The sequence below is a fragment of the Oryctolagus cuniculus genome, chromosome 4, assembly GCF_051225735.1.
Source record: "Oryctolagus cuniculus isolate XC-2025 breed Fujian yellow rabbit chromosome 4, ASM5122573v1, whole genome shotgun sequence".
Taxonomy (NCBI): domain Eukaryota; kingdom Metazoa; phylum Chordata; class Mammalia; order Lagomorpha; family Leporidae; genus Oryctolagus; species Oryctolagus cuniculus.
Genome location: NC_142870.1, coordinates 41739328 through 41746672, shown reverse-complemented (window position 1 = coordinate 41746672; position 7345 = coordinate 41739328).

Sequence of the window (7345 nt, the reverse complement as noted above, 5' to 3'; positions counted from 1 at the left end):
GAGGGTGTCACCTTTGCACACCCGTAACCCTGAAGAACCAAGCAGAGCTCTCAGCCCACACCCATCTCAAGCTTCCAAGGCTCCTCCAACAGCAGGCAGTCCACTTAACACAGACATAGTAAAACAAACAAACAAACAAACACACCTCACAGTGAGGAAAAAGAATTAACCATGCCAAGCAATAAATGCAGAAATCGAGGGAACAAGATCAATGATGACAATATGACGCCTCCAAATAAACAAACACCACAAGCCAAGATTATGAAGATGATGAGATAGAAGAAATGCAAGATACGGATTTCAAAAAATCTATGATAAGAACATTTAGGAGTTTTCAAAAGCAAATCCTTGAACTACAGAAATCCTTATAGGACAGGATTGAAAATCTCTCTCGTGAAAATGAAATTTTAAGGAAGAATCAAAATGAAACGCAGAAACTAGTAGAACAGGAAAGTGTGATAGTGAAGAGAAATCAAAATGAAATGAAGAGCTCAATAGATCAAATGACAAACACATTAGAAAAGAAAGCCTTAAAAACAGAATGGGTGAAGCAGAAGAGAGAATATCGGAATTAGAAGACAGGGAACAGGAAAGGATACAGTCAAACCAAAGAAAAGAAGAGGAAATTAGAAATCTAAAAAATAGTGTTGGGAATTTACAGGATACTATTAAAAAAAAAAAAAAATTCGGGTTCTAGGAGTTCCTGAAGGCATGGAGAGAGAGAAAGGATTAGAAGGCCTTTTTAGTGAGATACTAGCAGAGAACTTTCCAGGTTTGGAGAAGGACAGAGACATCCTAGTATAGGAAGCTCATAGAACCGCCAGTAAACATGACCAAAAGAGATCCTCACCACAACACGTTGTAATTAAACTCACCACAGTGAAACAGAAAGAAAAGATCCTAAAATGTGCAAGAGAGAAACGTCAGATTACTCTCAGAGGATCTCCAATGAGACTCACAGCAGACTTCTCATCAGAAACACTACAGGCTAGGAGGGAATGGCGAGACATAGCACAGGTGCTGAGAGAGAAAAATTGCCAGCCCAGAATATTATATCCTGCTAAGCTCTCATTTGTGAATGAAGGTGAAATAAAGACCTTTCATAGCAAACAGAAATTGAAAGAGTTTGCCACCACTCGTCTGGCCCTGCAAAAGATACTTAAAGATGTGCTACACTCAGAAACACAGAAACACGGCCATCAATATGAAAGAAGGTAAAGGAAGAAAACCTACCAGTAAAAGAGCATGGGAAGCTCAAAGCATATACTAAAAAATATCTCCGGGAAAATGGCAGGGCAAAGTCACTATGTATCAATAGTCACATTAACCGTTAATGCACTTAACTCTTTAGTTAAAGGATACAGATTAGCTGACTGGTTTAAGGAACAACACCCAACTATTTGTTGCCTACAAGAAACACATCTCTCTAACAAAGATGCATGCAGACTGAAAGTGAAAGGTTGGAAAAAGATATTCTATGCCAACAAAAAACAAAACAAAACAAAAAAGCAGGTGTTGCCATATTAATATCAGACAAAATAAACATTAATACAAAAACTGTTAAGAGAGACAAAGAGGGGCACTATATAATGATTAAGGGATCAATTCAACAGGAAGATGTAACTATTATAAATGTATATGCACCTAATTACAGGGCACCGGTCTATTTAAAAGATATGTTAAGGGACTTAAAGGGAGACTTAGATTCCAATACAATAGTACTGGGGGACTTCAATACTCCACTCTTAGAAATAGATAGATCATCCGGACAGAAGATCAACAAGGAAACAGCAGATTTAATCGACGCTATTGCCCAAATGGATCTAACAGATATCTACAGAACTTTCAATCCTACATCTAAAGACTTTACATTCTTCTCAGCAGTGTATGGAACCTTCTCTAGGATTGATCACATACTAGGTCATAAAGCAAGTCTCAGCAAATTTAAAAGAATTAGAATCATACCATGCAGCTTCTCAGACCACAGCAGAATGAAGCTGGAAATTAGCAACTCAGGGAACCCCAGAAAGTATGCAAACACATGTAGACTGAACAACATGCTCTTGAATGAACAATGGGTCATTCAAGAAATGAAAAGAGAAAGAAAAAACTTTCTGGAAGTAAATGAGGATAACAACACAACATATCAAAACTTATGGGATATGGCAAAAGCAGTATTGAGAGGCAAGTTTATAGCAATAGGTGCCTATATCAAGAAATTGGAAAGACAACAAATAGATGAGCTTTCAGCGCATCTCAAGTACCTAGAAAAACTGCAGCAAACCAGAGCCAAATCTCGTAGGAGAAGAGAAATAATTAAAATCAGAGAAGAAATTAACAGGATTGAATCCAAAAAAAACATTCCAAAAAATCAGCCAAGCGAAGAGCTGGTTTTTTGAAAAAATAAACAAAATTGACACCCCATTGGTCCAACTAACTAAAAAAAGAAGAGAAAAGACCCAAATCAATAAAATCAGAGATGAAAAAGGAAACATAACAACAGACACCACAGAAATAAAAAGAATCATCAGAAATTACTACAAGGACTTGTATGCCAGCAAACAAGAAAATCTATCAGAAATGGATAGATTCCTGGACACATGCAATCTACCTAAATTGAACTAGGATGACATAGAAAACCTAAATAGACCCATAACTGAAACGGAAATTGAAACAGTAATAAAGGCCCTCCCAACAAAAAAAGCCCAGGACCTGATGGATTCACTGCTGAATTCTACCAGACATTTAAAGAAGAACTGACTCCAATTCTTCTCAAACTATTCAGAACAATCGAAAAAGATGTAAACCTCCCAAATTCTTTCTATGAAGCCAGCATCACCTTAATTCCTAAGACAGAGAAACATGCAGCCCTGAAAGAAAATTATAGACCAATATCCCTGATGAACATAGACGCAAAAATCCTCAATAAAATTCTGCCCAATAGAATACAACAACACATCAGGAAAATCATCCACCCAGACCAAGTGGGATTTATCCCTGGTATGCATGGATGGTTCAACATTCGCATATCAATCAATGTGATTCACCACATTAACAGACTGCAGAAGAAAAACCATATGATTATCTCAATTGACGCAGAGAAAGCATTCGATAAAATTCAACACCCTTTCATGATGAAAACTCTAAGAAAATTGGGTATAGAAGGAACATTCCTCAATGTATTCAAAGCAATTTATGAAAAACCCACGGCCAGCATCCTATTGAATGGGGAAAAGTTGGAAGCATTTGCACTGATATCTGGTACCAGACAGGGATACCCACTCTCACCACTGCTATTTAACATAGTTCTGGAAGTTTTAGCCAGAGCCATCAGACAAGAAAAAGAAATTAAAGGAATACAAATAGAGAAGGAAGAAGTCAAACTATCCCTCTTTGCAGACGATAGGATTCTTTACTTAGAGGATCCAAAGAACTCTTCTAGGAGACTATTAGAACTCATAGAGGAGTTTGGCAAATTGACAGGATATAAAATCAATGCACAAAAATCAACAGCCTTTGTATACGCAAGCAATGCCATTGCTGAGAAAGAACTGCTAAGATCAATCCCATTCACAATAGCTACAAAAACAAGCAAATACCTTGGAATCAACTTAACCAAGGATGTTAAAGATCTCTACGATGAGAATAACAAAAACTCCACTAAAACAAAACCAACAACCCAATTAAGAGATGGGCCAAGGACCTCAATAGACATTTTTCAAAAGAGGAAATCCAAATGGCCAACAGGCACATGAAAAAATGTTCAAGGTCATTAGCATTCAGGGAAATGCAAATCAAAACCACAATGAGGTTTCACCTCACCCTGGTTAGAATGGCTCACATTCAGAAATCTACCAACAACAGATGCTGGCGAGGATGTGGGGAAAAAGGGACACTAACCCACTGTTGGTGGGAATGCAAACTGGTCAAGTTACTATGGAAGTCAGTCTGGAGATCCCTCAGAAACCTGAAGATAACCCTACCGTTCGACCCAGCCATCCCACTCCTTGGAATTTACCCAAAGGAATTTAAATTGGCAAACAAAAAAGCGGTCTGCACCCTAATGTTTATTGCAGCTCAATTCACAATAGCTAAGACCTGGAACCAACCTAAATGCCCATCAACGGTAGACTGGATAAAGAAATTATGGGATATGTACTCTTTAGAATACTATACCGCAGTAAGAAACAACGAAATCCAGTCACTTGCAACAAAATGGAGGAATCTGGAACACATCATGCTGAGTGAAATAAGCCAGTCCCAAAGGGACAAATACCATATGTTCTCCCTGATCGGTGACAACTGACTGAACACCAAAAAGGAAACCTGTTGAAGTGGAATGGACACTATGAGAAACGGTGACGTGATCAGCATAGCCCTGACTGTTAATGAACAACTTAATACATTATCCCTCTTAGTAGTTTTTTTTTTTGTCTGTTCTACTTAATATGACTGGTTTAACTCTGTAATTAATACACAGTTATTCTTACGTGTTGAAATTTAACTGAAATGTGATCCCTGTTAAACATAAGAGTAGGAATAAGAGAGGGAAGAGATGTACAATTTGGGAGGCTCAAGCTGACTTGCCCCAAATGGTAGAGTTAGAAACATACCAGGGGACTCCAATTTAATCCCATCAAGGTGGCATGTGCCAATGCCATCTCACTATTCCAAGTGATCAATTTCAGTTCACAATTGATCATAATGAAAGGACTAAGAGTCAAAGAGCGCACATAAACAAGTCTAGTACCTGCTAACACTAACCGATAGAATAAATAAAGGGGAGAGTGATCCAACATGGGAAGTGAGATACTCAGCAGACTCATAGAATGGCAGATGTCCTAAATAGCACTCTGGCCTCAGAATCAGCCCTAAAGGCATTCGGATCTGGATCTGGCTGAAAAGCCCATGAGAGTATTTCAGGCATGGAAAGCCAAGACACTCTGGCAAAAGATCTCTGTGAGTGAGATCTCAGTGGAAAGAACAGGTCTTCAAAGAAGGAGGTACCTTTCTCTGAAGGGAGGAGAGAACTTCCACTTTGACCATGGCCTTGTCTAAACAAGATAAGAGTTGGAGAACTCAGAGGGCTTCCATAGCCTTGGAAGCACATGACTGGAGCATAGGGAGATTACTGATGCCATAAACAGGAGTGTCAATTGGTAAAGTCAACAACAGGAGTCACTGTGCACTTACTCCTCATGTAGGATCTCTGTCCTTAATGTGCTGTGCATTGAGATTTAATGCTATAACGAGTACTCAAACAATATATTTCACTTTGTGTTCCTATGGGGGTGCAAACTTTTGAAATCTTTACTTAATGTATACTAAACTGATCCTCTGTAAAAAAAAAGGAAGAAATTATCAATTCCCAACTTGACTCTCACTGGGATTAAACATGACAATAGGTCTGATCTGATTTCATCATCATTTAAAAAAATCATCTATTATTTTTCACTTTATGTTTCTGTGTGGGAGCAAACTGTTGAAATCCTTACTTAATGTATACTAAGCTGATCTTCTGTATATTAAGATAATCGAAAATGAATCTTGATGTGAATGGAAGGGGAGTGGGAGTGGGAAAGGGGAGGGTTGTGGGTGGGAGGGACGGTATGGGGGGGGGGCATTGTAATCCATAAGCTGTACTTTGGAAATTTATATTCATTAAATAAAAGTTAAAAATAAATAAATAAAAAAATAAAGAAAGAAATAGAAGAGGATACCAAAAAATGGAAAAATCTTCCATGCTCATGGATTGGAAGAATCAACATCATCAAAATGTCCATTCTCCCAAAAGCAATTTATAGATTCAATGCAATCCCAATCAAGGTATCAAACACATTCTTCTCAGATCTAGAAAAAATTATGCTGAAATTCATATGGAGGCACAAGAGAACTCGAATAGCTAAAGCAATCTTGTACAACAAAAACAAAGCTGGAGGCATCACAATACCAGATTTCAGGACATACTACAGGGCAGTTGTAATCAAAACAGCATGGTACTGGTACAGAAACAGATGGATAGACCTAGGGAACAGAATTGAAACTCCAGAAATCAACCCAAACATCTACAGCCAACTTATATTTGATCAAGGATCTAAAATCAATTCCTGGAGAAAGGACAGTCTACTCCATAAATGGTGCTGGGAAAACTGGATATCCACGTGCAGAAGCATGAAGCAAGACCCCTACCTTACACCTTACACAAATATCCACTCAACATGGATTAAACACATAAATCTACGACCTGACACCATCAAGTTATTAGAGAACATTGGAGAAACCCTTCAAGATATATGCACGGAAAAAGTCTTCATGGAAAATACCCCAGAAGCACAGGCAGTCAAAGCCAAAATCAACTCTTGGGATTGCATCAAATTGAGAAGTTTCTGTACTGCAAAAGAAACAGTCAGGAGAGTGAAGAGACAACCGACAGAATGGGAAAAAAATATTTGCAAACTATGCAACAGATAAAGGGTTAATAACCAGAATCTACAAAGAGATCAAGAAACTCCACAAAAACAAAACCAACAACCCAATTAAGAGATGGGCCAAGGACTTCAATAGACATTTTTCAAAAGAGGAAATCCAAATGGCCAACAGGCACATGAAAAAATGTTCAAGGTCACTAGCATTCAGGGAAATGCAAATCAAAACCACAATGAGGTTTCACCTCACCCTGGTTAGAATGGCTCACATTCAGAAATCTACCAACAACAGATGCTGGCGAGGATGTGGGGAAAAAGGGACACTAACCCACTGTTGGTGGGAATGCAAACTGGTCAAGTCACTATGGAAGTCAGTCTGGAGATCCCTCAGAAACCTGAAGATAACCCTACCGTTCGACCCAGCCATCCCACTCCTTGGAATTTACCCAAAGGAATTTAAATTGGCAAACAATAAAGCAGTCAGCACCCTAATGTTTATTGCAGCTCAATTCACAATAGCTAAGACCTGGAACCAACCTAAATGCCCATCAATGGTAGACTGGATAAAGAAATTATGGGATATGTACTCTTTAGAATACTATACCGCAGTAAGAAACAACGAAATCCAGTCACTTGCAACAAAATGGAGGAATCTGGAACACATCATGCTGAGTGAAATGAGCCAGTCCCAAATGGACAAATACCAAATGTTCTCCCTGATCAGTGACAACTGACTGAACACCAAAAAGGAAACCTGTTGAAGTGAAATGGACACTATGAGAAACGGTGAGTAGATCAGCATAGCCCTGACTGTTAATAAACAACTTAATACGTTATCTCTCTTAGTAGTTTTTTGGTCTGTTCTACTTAATATGACTGGTTTAACTCTGTAATTAATACACAGTTATTCTTAAGTATTG